General features: G+C 39.6%; 1 long non-coding RNA gene across 1 annotated transcript in view; it reads left to right on the top strand.

Moving 5' to 3' along the window:
- Nucleotides 1-10,439, top strand: part of LOC133258072 (uncharacterized) — a 184,017-nt gene extending 173,578 nt beyond the window's left edge. Inside the window, exon 3 of the long non-coding RNA XR_009739793.1 lies at nt 10,129-10,439. This is a non-coding gene — a long non-coding RNA (uncharacterized LOC133258072). The remainder of the gene's footprint in view (nt 1-10,128) is intronic.
- The last annotated feature ends 3,418 nt before the right edge of the window (nt 10,440-13,857 follow it).

Below are 13,857 nucleotides of genomic sequence, written 5' to 3'. Positions count from 1 at the left end.
AGAGAGTAATTACAAGTATCAAACAGTAACGAAATACTCCAAGAACATTCCAGTTTTTGGAGATAACTGGCATTGGAGAAGGAAATGGCATCCCATTGCAGTATTCTTGCCTGGAGAATTTCACGGACAGAGGAGCCAGGCAGGCTATAGTCCATGGGGTCACAGAGTGTTGGACATGACTGAACTACTATCACTGATACTCACTCATGCCAGTTAAAGTCACTATATTTGTTCATTCATCAAACCGTTTTAGGACTTGCTTTGTGGCAGGTCGCAGTGTAGATACAGATAAGAGACATATTCTCCGCTCTTGCGACTCTCCTCCCCTGGAAACATGCAGCAACATGGATGGATCTAGAGATTAGCACACTAAGTGAAGTAAGTCAGACGCAGAAGGACAGATATGATATCACGTTACATGTGGAATTTAATTTTAAAAATGATATAAACGAACTTATATACAAAACAGAAATAGACTTACAGATTTCGAAAACGAACGTGTGGATACCAAAGGGGAAAGGTAGGGGAGGGATAAATCAGGATCTTGGGATGAACGTACTCATACTGCTATATATAAGATAGATCACCAAAAAGGACCTACTGTATAGCACAGGGAACTCTACTCAATGTTCTGTGATAACCTATATGAGAAAAGAAGCTAAAAAATGAATATAACTAACTTACTTTGCTATATCCCTGAAACGGCACAATTGTAAATCAGCAATCCTCCAATGATATAAAAAATTTAAACAGTTAAAATACAATATTATATATTCTACAACAGAGAAAGTAATCATTACAAAAGATAATGCTTATGTCATTATCAAACCCTATTTAAATAAATCCAAATTTACTCAGTTCAAATTATATGTGGATATTGCAAGCCTGGCATAATGAGAAATGTCTTAGTGTTATTAAAAAAAAATAATTGGACTTGATGCTGCAGGTCATCAATGGGTGTGAAGGGAGGCAACATGATGTTGGAAGTTTGAGAAGAAAGGCATGGAATGGCTAGAAATTGAGATTCAGTGGGTCTGCAAACATTGGTCATGACAAATTCTAGGCTACAGCTTTGAGAGTGAGTGGTTGGATGTAGCATGAAGGATCAGCTCTTTGGAGGATAGGGTCAAGATATCGAGGACCAAAGTGTTGGAAGGACATCTGTATTCACACAAATAGAATTAGAATTATAATTAGAATCAAATTATAAGATCTGAATGATAAAGTAATGACAGTTACTAATAAATGCTTTCTGACATAGAACTTAACTGCAGATGTCATTTTCTGATATATTCTTCAAATGCCATCTGTAGATAAATACAAGAAGATTAAAATTTTGAAGTTACAGATGAAAGGTCGAAGGAAGCAGTACAGTGCAGGATCCATTTTTATGTCTGCACAACAGAGTCACTTAATAAAATGTCTCTTCTGCAATTAAAATTCAGCTGTGCTGGCTTATTATAGTTCTCATTTTTTGAAAACAACTGGCAACAAAGAAAAATGCACTGGATTTAGTTTTCCAGTGTAATTGCACACTATGGTTTAGTTTCCAGGCAATTTGTTCTGAAAACTTGGAAAATTAAGCACAGCATTATCCAGTATGGTAGGATCTGGGAAATCATGATCGTGGTAAAGACTGACATCATCTTCTCTAATCGATTGAATTATTATAATATATAGTTGCAGGGTTTGTGTGCTCTTCATGGCATTATGCTGTTACAGTCCTGAGAGACCCTGTGAAGTTAGATGACAAACTAAATTTCAGAGACATTAAATGAATTGCCTAAGTGACTCCACCACTTCTGTCTGATTCCAAATTTATTTATTTAATCAATAAATATTCATTAATCATTATGTGGCTATGCTAAACACCAGGTGGACATGACACCCCCACAGTCTAGGCCCTCATATAGGTTACAATATATTTATGGAATGTTCAAATATTGTAAAATTATACAAGAATCTGTTATATTCCTGCCATCAGAAATAAGGATTTGACAAATAAATTGATTTACTAAACTCTAAGAGTTTTGTTGCTTAAATCTTCTCTGCATTCTGAAGCAGCAGTGTTCTCTTGCTATTAGCAGTGGTATAAACATCTATAAACCTTCATGGCATTTAGAGGATTCCCAGGTAGCTCAATGGTAAAGAATCCACCTGTCAATGTGGAAGACACTGGAGTCCCAGGTTCTATCCCTGGCTGGGAAGATCCCCTGGAGGAGGAAATGGCAACCCACTCCAGTATTTTCATCTGGAGAATCCCATGGACAGAGAAGTCTGGTGGGCTACAGTCTGTGGGGTTGCAAAAGAGTTATGATTCTTTTACATAAGACATGACTTAGCAACTCAACAACAATAGCAATCTTCTGCATTCTACACACCAATGTTCCAAGGACAGCAAACATTTATGGAATAATTTTTAGTTATATTGACAACTAATATATTATTAGTTGTCAAACTTCACTGTGGATGAGACACACTTGGAGAGCTTAAATATGCAGATTTTCACAATCTACCCCGAAGTTTCTGTTTTAGAGCATAAATAAGAAATGTTCCATGCTCTCAAAGGACTTAAAATAATTTCAATATTATAGGGTAACAAAACCTTTCCACCATTTCATGTAGCCCAAAATAGAATATTCATTTGAAATTAAATATAATTAAAATATACTATGTGTAATGCAAATGCTTTTTTGCACCTGTGTAAACTTTCCTGTGAACTGTGGTGTTGGAGAAGACTCTTGAGAGTCCCTTGGACTGCAAGGAGATCCAACCAGTCCATTCTGAAGGAGATCAGCCCTGGGATTTCTTTGGAAGGAATGATGCTAAAGCTGGAACTCCAGTACTTTGGCCACCTCATGCGAAGAGTTGACTCATTGGAAAAGACTCTGATGCTTGGAGGGATTGGGGGTGGGAGGAGAAGGGGACAACAGAGGATGAGATGGCTGGATGGCATCACTGACTCGATGGACTTGAGTCTGAGTGAACTCCGGGAGTTGGTGATGGACAGGGAGGCCTGGCGTGCTGCGATTCATGGGGTCGCAAAGAGTTGGACATGACTGAGCAACTGAACTGAACTGAACTGAAACTTTCCCGCTAGGCCTTTATTTTAAATGACTCTATCATTATTTTCAGTTGTTATTATATTATACAAATATAGGATTATATCACCATCTGATGTTTAGAGTTTCTGAACATTAGCACTAAATGAATTTGGCATTCCATATTTGGTTATTATTGTGCCTTTTAAAAGGGAATAATTTGGGATGTACATTTGATATCTGTGGGTTTCTGATTATTATCTTAAATATTCAAATGTTTTGAGAAGTCTCATTCAGACTTGGTTATATTACTAAGACAGTTTGATGAAGACACAGAATAGTTTAATAATTATATATTTGATATTCTCTAATAAATTAGCTATTTACCACTTAAAATCTAAGTCATGCTCATTCTGAAGAAATGAGCACATTTTGATCTGCACATGTTGATCAAAGAACTTTATTATTTTTTTTTGTCATGACTCACTCAGACTAGATGATAGAATGAGAAACTTCAGTCTAAATGTAGTTTTAAATTTTATTCCTTTAAAATTCCTTGGAAAAATAATTGTATTAATTAAATACAAATGATTATTGGGAAAACAAATTCCTTACTGGGAAGAAAAAGTCTGTTTTTAGTTCTGAAGAACTCTTCATTCAGCTGTCTCTAGAAAGGACCTTGTGAACTGATGAAAATTGGATTAAGTGAAGTCTGGTTAGTGAGTGAGGGTGGGCAATGGAGAAAAAGGTTCAGATGTCTGGATAAATGCATCTGGGAAATGAGAGATGAGATAAAATAAAATAATAACAGTAGTTCCAGGGTCAAAACCAAGAGCAAATATTTTAAAACTGATTTATATTGTCACCCTGCTTATTTAACTTATATGCAGAATATATCATGTGAAATGCCCAGCTGGATGAATCACAAACTGGAATCAAGATTATCAGGAGAAATATCAACAACCTCAGATACACAGATGATACCACTCTAATGGCAGAAAGCCAAGAGAAACTCAAGAGCTTCTTGATGAGGTGAAAGAGGAGAGTGAAAAAAAGGGGACTGTTGGCTAAAAACTCAACATTCAAAAAATGAAGAGCATGGCATCCAGCCCCATCATGTCATGGCAAATAGAAGGGGAAGAAGTGTTAGCAGTGACAGATCTTATTTTCCTGGACTTCAGAATCACTAAGGATGGTGACTGCAACCACCATATTAAAAGATGCTTGCTCCTTGGAGGAAAGCTATGACAAACCTAGACACTATGCTAAGCCTAGACCCTAAAGCTGTGGTAAAAGTAGACACTCGGAATTTGCCCAAGTTCATGTCCATTGAGTCGGTGATGCTATCCAACCATCTCATCCACTGCTGCCTCCTTCTCCTTTTGCCTTCAGAATATACCTTTGTTGGTATGTAGGAACTTAAAAGTTTCAGGAAGTTAAAAAATGTAGAGAAATCGTATGAAGGATTAAATGAATAATCATCCTCTTACAGAATTACACTTACGTAGTTTACAGGTTTAATTTAAAGAAGTAAAGGGAAGAGGAGGAGTGAAATAACTCCCCTTGAACACAGAATCAACTTGGTTTGTTCAAGTTCCCAAATTATCTTAGCTACTTTGGCAGCATTTAAGGAGCAAAGGGTGCCATTTGCCTCTGCAAATCAGGAAAGGACTTGTTATGTCCATATCACTTTCATTGTGTTGAAATGCCTCCACTAAACAACTGAGTTTGTATTTATGATTTGAGTAAGAGACCCTTGGATGTGGAAATCTGTCTATATACCTGGGACTGCTAACTATTAAGTGCTGGCAAAGAATCTGCTTGCAATGCAGAGACATGGGTTTGATCCCTGGGTTGGGAAGATCCTCTGCAGAAGGAAATGGCAACCCCCTCCAGTATTCTTGCCTGGGAAATTCCATGGACAGCAGAGCCTGGTGGATATAGTCCATGCAGTCTCAAAAGAGTTGGACAGGATGTGGCAACTAAACAACAATAACAACAACAACAACATCTAGCGTTGGTTGAATCTGTTGTAAAGTGAGGTCAAGTTTTTTTTTTTTTTAATTTTAATTAAAGCACCAGTTTGGTAAAAGTGGTTGAGATAATTTTGGATAAACAGAGATTACAATATACACTTAGCATCTGTCTGATTTATATGACAAGCAAATCCCTCCAACATTTCTCAGGAAATTGAGCACAATGATTATATTTTGGTATGTAGCGTTTATCTGTATGCATTTTTATTGCAGTTAAGACATAAATGCTTTCTAGTGTAATTTATACTCTTTTCAAAAATGCTTTCTCCTAATACAATTTTTCTTTTGATAATAGGACAAATATTTTCTTTATATAGTGCACTCGGTACATTTGACTTACTTAGGATGAACTTTGTTCCTTGAAACCAAGATATATGTATGTTCATAATTGTAGCTATCAATTAGCATTTTCCTTGATTTCAGATATCAAGAGCCTGTTCTGTGAGACAAATGATAACTCCATGGTTTCATAGTTTACAAGTCCGTGGCAGACACGGAAAATTCTTGTTTTCTGTCTCACAGCAGGGTTCAGGCCACTTCTGAAGGTCTTCATTTCTATCATTTACCTGCCTGCCCTTTAGCTAGACTCAAGACCGGAGGACGTTTTTTTCCACTCCCACCTTTCTCTTTGTACCTGCAACCCGAGTCTGATGAGAGATGCTCCATTTTATTCCTGTGCTTCCCCTCATTACACAGTGCAAAAATATCTCATCTCCTGCAATTGCTCTCTGCCAGTCTTGCCTTATTTTGCACTACAGCCAGCAGACCGATTTTTCTGAGCACCAGTGCATAGCCCCCAGAGGCCCTGGGGGCTTCCTATTTCCTGAAGAAAACTTTAGATTTCAGGTTCACACGTGTTATCATTTGTAGCCATCTTCTCCTGTAATGATTATTGCACAGCCCCTCTGCTGGTGCCTCAGGGGTCAGTTCCTGCTCTGTGTTCTGTTCCCAGGTTGATGCCATCCTCCTCCGTCCTTCCAGGATGTTGACATCCTTCAGCAGTCGGGGTCGGGTTAACTCTTCCAGAAAGTCCTCCAAGACTTCCACAGTCTAGGATGATTTATTGTTCCCGATTCCCATCTGTTCTAAATACTGGAAAACTTAACTGTTCCTGCCACTAAGTTGGCAACTGGCATTTGAGAGGGAGAGGGCAGAGAGAGAACAAGTATTTATTGAACATCTGTCAGAAAGCCCTATTCTGAACCCATCCATACGTGTCAGCTAAAGGTCCCCATCTGTGGAAACAGAGGCTAAGGGAGATCAAGTGATTTCTGTGCAAAGAGCTGAAGTGCTTTGAATCCACCAAAGTTCATATTCTTTTTATATATCATGGGAGCCAATCACCTCATGAACAGAAAACAGAACATAGGTATGGTGTCTTTGATTCGGAATCCTCACTTATAATTCATTCGGCCTGTACCCACTTGATGAGCACCTATTATGTGCTAGACGTGACTGTATGTGCTTTGAAGGGATTCAAATGATGATAGCGGTAGTGGTGTTAGCATATATATTTTACTGTCTCTGTGCCAGGCACTATTCTGAACAATTTACATATTGTATCTAATTTATTCTTTGCAATGATTCTGTGGGGACGGTTCTAGCATTATCTTTCTTATACTCAAGAAAATAAGTATAGTGAGGTTAAGGAACTTGTTCAACATCACATAGTTGTTTTAAACCCAGGAGCCTGGTTCTTAAGCATATTACTACAGTCTTCCTCAAAGGAAGGAGACCTAGTCCCTGTCCTCAAGGTGATAAGACACATTTATGCTCCATCAGTATATTCTTATTTCTGCACATGAACAGCTATTAGGTCAATGAGTAATAGGTATAAATGTTTAATTTATTCTCTAAGATTTGGATCCAAGACTTTATTTATTCTTCCATATATCTTAAGCATATGACAATTTAAACAGGTAGCTTTTCCCTCAATCTATAAAAGGCCAAACTTCAGATCTTCATTTCAGAGCAAACTATCCCTAGGTCACCATTTGTCCCATGGCCCTGGCAAGGTTTGAGTAAACATTTATTTACTGACTGACATCCAACTTCCCTCAAGTTGACAAAATCAACAAATAATGTCAGAAGTAAGCAGTTTCACATCTAATGTGGATTAAATCAATGATATTCATGAAGACTTTTTTGAGTATGAATATACATATTCTCCAAACTGTTTGCTTGTATTGTGTGTGTTTGCTCAGTCGTGTCCAGCTCTGTGACCCCATGCGCTATAGCACGCCAGGCTCCACTTGCCGTGGAATTTCCTAGGCAAGAATGCTGAAGTGGGCTGCGGTTTCCTTCTCCAGGGGATCTTCCCAACCCGGGGATCGACCCGGGTCTGTTGCATCTCCCACACTGGCAGGCAGATTCTCTACCACTGTGCCGCCTGGGAAGCCCCTTGCTTGCAATATCCAATCCCAACTAAAGCAAATGTTGACTAACAAAGCACTTGGTGAAATAACGAATAGTGATATTTAGCCAACTTTGTAGAGATCACAGCCTGCGGTGTTCTTCCCCTCATGGCTTGAAAGCTATTGTTAAGGAAGAACAGAGAGATTTTCTCACAGAGGGGAAGTCTGCCCCCACTTCGATGACATGGCAGCCGGAGCACAGACTGTCACTCAGATACTGTGAGAAATGTGAAAAGGGTATTCTTGTCTTTCCAGGTGGCTTCAAAACTCCTTTCCCACCTCAAACAATGTCTGTATCTACTCTGACTCATATGTTTGGGTGAACTTTGCTTGGTACTCATCTGTATGGTAATACCAAAAAGTATTTCCAGGCAGAAAATCAGCATTTTAGTGGGTACATTGTTTTGTGTTTGGTGACCATTTTGTTCTCTGGGTTCTAGAGTTATAGGTACATTTTGAAGGCTAGGACTTCCCTGGTGGCTTAGATGGTAAAGCGTCTGTCTACAATGTGGGAGACCTGGGTTCAATCCCTGGGTTGGGAAGATCCCCTGGAGAAGGAAATGGCAATCCACTCCAGTACTATTGCCTGGAAAATCCCATGGACAGAGGAGCCTGGTAGGCTACAGTCCATGGGGTCGCAAAGAGTTGGACACGACTGAGCGACTTCACTTTCACTTTCACCGTTGAAGGCTGTCTTGGCCAGATTTCGGTTAGTCTTTGGCAGTAGGGGACAACACAGAAAACCATCCCTATCTACTCTTTTCTAGAAAGAACACTTCTATCAGAAGCACCATTTTATTTCCACACCCACCAATAGGCTCAGTAAAGGAAAGGCAAGTAACAGTTACTAAGTGTAAGTACCTGCCATAAATGATACTAGCTCTTAATGTGCTTGTCTTTAATTATTCATAGGCCCTTGAGATGCTATAGTATTATATTCATTTTATAGAGGCACAGGAGAGGCTGAGAGAGTTAAAGTTGCCTGAAATCAGCATATCTGGGGCAATACAAACCCACGTTTGGGAGTGCCAGGGCCTGGCAGGGGAAGAGTAGAACTTAAGCACAGATTGATTCGTCATGAGTGTTTCATATCACTCTCATTCCCACTTGCCCTCCTCCCTTTCCTCAGCTGCATTTTCCTCCATGAGTTGGCCCTAGTTCTTTGCAACAACCCATGGGCTTCCTCCATGAAAAGGCAGTTGATAAGGGGGCTGGAGGCTGAGTTGCCATTAACCCTCTGAGACTTTGGTTGAGAGCCCTCTGTTCTCTCAGAAGCCCCATCTGTTAGTTGAAGGGTTGGAACTGAGGTCACTCCCCTTCTCTCATTCTTAGATGTCCACCAAGGGACCATACACATCCTTCCCTCTCATCTCATCTTGTCTCTTCTCGCTTCATCTCATCTTGTCTCACTTCCATAGATGCTCCTTAATATTTTCCGATTACCCTTAGCTGTGGTCACCCAGCAGAACTGCAGTCGCTTACCCGAGTTTCTCTGTTTGAAATAAAAAAGTTAAGCTCCGAACCTGAAAGGGAAAACAAAATCACACTATTATCAAACAAAAACACTGCAGTCAAAGAGCTTGTGAATTGTTGCCCCATACACGTACTGGGGAAATGTTGAAAGAACGAAGACAAGTCACTTAATTGAACTTCAGTTGAAATTGCTGCTTATTTCCAACTGGCTTTGACATTGTGCTTTATAAGTAGAAATGACTCTCTTGGGTTATGTCCCCATTTCTAAACCCATCACTGTGTTTAGGGTCATAGGATACTGTGATTAGTCAGGCCTGGGTCGGGTCAGGGGTCCCTCCTAGTGGGCTATACACATATGAAAAGGTTTTCAGGAAAATATATATAAAATTAATGCTGAAGATAATATTTGGGGCTTCAGTGATTCTTTAAACAATAGTTTTGACATGTTTCAGTAGTAATGGATAATGATCACAAAGTGTCTAAAGATAATAATTGATTTGTTATAAAAATTACTATTTAATTCCAGTCTTGTAATTCATTGCTCAAGTGAATTTTCAGAGAAAATGAGATGCCTCTTCCGGCAGATGTACTTTGGGATGTAGCATAGATCATTACAGGAAAAATTAAAACTCAAAAATTCTCCTGAGAGGTAATCCTTCTCTGATTTATAGCAAGAAAATGTTACTCTGTGAATCATTAATTACAATTCAGCAAAATAAATTTTAAATAGAGTTGTTATACAGATATTTTCACAGAAACTTATTTTTCCAGTGACATTTACTTTTTGGATAGCAAGAGGACCTAAAATGTTTTCGAGGGAGGGAGAGTAATTTTGCATTGCAATTACTGCTATTGTTGATGCTTCTCTTGTGTAAACTTTTCAAAAATGAAAGCCTTTTCCTAAGGCTTTAGGAATTGTGGTTCAGAGCATGTCACTGAGCATGAAAAAGAGAAGGAAGGGACTGGTCCTAGACAGGCATGTCTTGAAAACAGGATTTGATAGCTTCTTAAGGTTTTTAAAAAATACAATTCTTATTTCAAAATGAATGTCATAAATGGCCAATATTATTGATCTCAGTGAGATGAATGCAGCATGACCTTCAGATGAAGGAGATTAGTCTGTAATGTGAAGTAACTAAAACTTTCCCCCGTTTTTTTGTCAAGACAGGACATTTTTTCCCATGAATTATCACTCTTCAGGCATGGTCAGGAGGCTGCTAGTAAACCAGACTCTGAAAACTCAGACTGCTCTGGAGAAATCATTAACCTCCATAGCTGTGGTCAGACTGAGGACACACGGAGAGCATGGCTTTGTCCAAGACATACATCCGGGCCATCTGACATATCCTGGTAAGCGAGGGGGTGGTTCTCTCAGACCTGAGATTTATTGCAGGCCTTGATTCTAAGCTATCTGCAGGCACAAGCAAGACCAAGATGGACTCTTGGACTTAGTTCTATGGCATTTTTTCATCCAGTCTTATTACTTTAACTGCCCCGTTAGAGAACTTCCTTCACCTGGAATAGAAGGATTAGTGCTGGAGTGGGAAGAAGTCGTTGGACTCAGAATGTATTCCAAGGATAGAGCAAATGATCTGCTGAGGAGGTGGGTATAGGATGCAGAGGAAGAGGGGCAAAGACGACCCCAAGTCTATAGTCTGAGGTGTGTAGTTATCATTGCTGATATGATTAAGACTGAATGATATGATATAGTATATGTGAGGCAGGCTGTGGAGTGGGGAGATGATTAGAAATCCAGAGTTCAGCTTTGGATACATTGTTTGTTCACGCTCTTCTGCACACACACATGTACGTACTTAAGTAGATCGCTGGATAGATACATCTGATATTCAGGGAAGAAGTCCAGGTGGAGTGAGAGTTGTCAGCATATAGGTGGTGTTTAAGGCCATGGGACTACATTAGGCCACCCAGGGACTCAGAAATTGAACTTTATGTGACCTTTAGATGCAATAGATTATGAGTGAAAAAGTGTGGGGAGAACACAGTATCATACTGCCGGTAAGGTATTTATTTCAAATCAAAGATCATTCATTCATCCACTAATATTATTTAACAAATATATATTTGGTGCTCCGTCAGGCTATACCAGGTACCAGGGACAGGTACAGTGAGGAAAAACAGTGACATACTTGCTTGGATAATTCATTGCTATAAGACCCATCTCTAGCATATTCCAAAGTATGAAGACCATTATGATGTCAATAGTTTCCCTTTAATAGGTATTTTCTCCTTTGATGCCTATTTCTTCTTATTATCATATCTGTCCCTAAAGAACAGTGATACCACATTGTTAGAATTGTTGGGTATATGACTATAAATGCTTTCTTTGGTTATATATGGGTGTAGTCCTAATAATTTGAGGGGAAATAAGATTTTGAATATCCAAATTTTACAACTCTGAAGGGAGTTTATTTTTATTTTTTAAAATAATCTCGAAACTTTCAAATATTAGAAAATAGCACATACTTCTTTCGGTCTACCAGATATAGAATGCTGAATTTGGAATTTTTGGCTGTCTTTACTGAAATAAAATTCAGGAGGAAAATGAATTCATTGTAGTATAGGCCAGGAATGTCTGAAAATAAGTTAACTGCACATTTTCCATATAGTTTGTAAAATATGGTTTCATGGCTCATGAGATGAGGTGAGGTTTAGTAAATCCACTGGGTTGAATAAACAAGAGTCTAGAACAGATGGAGTTGGAGATGGAGCTCCAGGAAGTCAGCATAAGGAAAATGTGAATGACGATGCTGATTTACGATATAAAAACCTGCCCTAGTCTGATTGAGACTGACCCATAGCCTGATCTTTTTCTCTTGTAATTGAGGTTGTTTCCCAAGGGATACCCAAGCTTAGACCAGAGTCTCTCCAGCCAAATTTTTTTTCCTGGCTCAGAGAGACTGCCATCCACTGCAGACCAGAAAATGAAACATTTGTGACACTATGTGAAAGGTAATAAAATTACTAGAAGGAGAAATTGGACAGATGCTCAGGCCATTTTCAGATATTTACAAAACTGAAGTCCAGTTAAAGCTCCTTCAGCAATAGGTCTTACTAAATAGATCAGAGATGGTTGGCTGGCATCATCACCAGCTCAAAGGATAAGAGCTTGAACAAACTCCGGGAGATGGTGAAGGAGAGGGAAGCCTGGCGGGCTGCAGTCCATGGGGTTGCAAAGAGTTGGACATGACTGAGCAACTGAACAACAACAACAGATAGACCAGAAGCCACTTCCTTCTGATTTTGGCTGTCAGCCTTGTAACCCTAATTGCCTGTGATTTTAATCAGTTTGGATGGTTAACCAGTCATGTCAGTGAGAGGAGAGAGACACAGCACACACATAAATAACAAAACAAACAAAACTGGTTAAGAGAGTTTTTGACTCACATCATTTATTTGTTTGGAAGCTTTGTTTAAGTTCACCTGTCTGCTGCAGGAGGTTACGTGTCTACCCCTGTGGGCCCTGTGGTGGAATCCAGATGGCTCTGCCACATCCTGCCAGAATGATTATTCCAGCATGTTGTCAAACCCAAGTGGCACAAGCTAAGAAATCTCTTCTGTTGTTTAGTCGCTAAGTCATGTCCGCCTCTTTGCGACCCTACAGACTGTAGCTCACCAAGCTCCTCTGTCCATGGGACTTATCAGGCAAGAATACTGGAGTGGGTTGCCATTTCCTATTTCAAGGGGATCTTTCCATTCCAGGGATGGAACCCGGGTCTCTAGCATTGGCAGCGGATCCTTTACCACTGAACCAGCAGGGAAGCCCAAGACATCTTTAGTGCCTCCCCATTGCCTTTGCAATGAATTTATGCTTTATAGCCTGACATTTGAAACCTCCGTACAAGGTGGCCCCAAGTTACCTTCTGTTTATTCAACAATATTTGTCAAGTCACTACTATACACTGGGCGTCGTGCTTAGAGCTGGATATAAAACAGTGAGCATGCAGAGTGTAGAAAGTGACATGTCCTTATGGGACCTTGTAGTCTAATGTGGCAAGGCAGGTGTTAAACAGTCATGCAAATGATTAATTACAAAGTTTAAACCAGGACACACAATGAAAACATTATGAGGGTCCTTGGCTTTGTCAGTTAGGTCATGGACACGGGTCTCTTAAGAGTGCAGTTGTGGGAGTAGAAGGCTGGTTTTAGGAGTCCAAGGAAGAGTCTGGGAAACACACGGGCTTTAAAGAGAGAGGAATGTAAATTCTGGATGCACCAGGGCCTCACAGATCTGTGGCTTAATTCCGACTATATTCCCTTACATTTGCTTTGATGTACTGCATGCCTTTCTTTCATTGTTTAGCGGTTACACTGGAGGTTAACACTTTTCCAAAAACTGTCCTCAACATGGGACCGAGATAAATCTAAAGCTCTGCTGCTCAAGCTGGGCTGGGTGGGACTGTTATCTTCCCAGCAACTGCCAGTTCCTAGAATACTTGCGCCTCAGCATAGAATATGCTCTGACATCCCTGTTGTCAGAACACTGGGTGTGTCCTAAGTCAATACATCAAGTACTTTTGCTCATGAGTAAGGAATCCCCTTTAAATTGCTCTAATATAGCTGACTAGCTAGCTATAAGATGTGTGCGTTCACATATTTTTATAATATTTTTGAATAAAATTTCTGACTCCTTAACAGAATCGTCAATATAATCTTCCCAGTTTGTCACTGGGGAATCTATGTATCTATTGTGGGACTGTTGAACCTCATAGCTCCTATTCTTACTCTGCTGTGAGGGACCTTCTTGGCGGATTTCACCCTAATTAATGCCATTATGACATTATGAAGGGATGTGAGTTTTAAAGCTGTGCACTGACTGGATACTAACAGGTGAGAGCAGACTGGCACATTAAAATAAGACATTATTAACTGCTT

The sequence above is a fragment of the Bos javanicus genome, chromosome 12, assembly GCF_032452875.1.
Source record: "Bos javanicus breed banteng chromosome 12, ARS-OSU_banteng_1.0, whole genome shotgun sequence".
NCBI lineage: Eukaryota > Metazoa > Chordata > Mammalia > Artiodactyla > Bovidae > Bos > Bos javanicus.
Note: the sequence above shows the minus strand (reverse complement) of the source record. Positions and strands in the feature narration are given on the sequence as shown.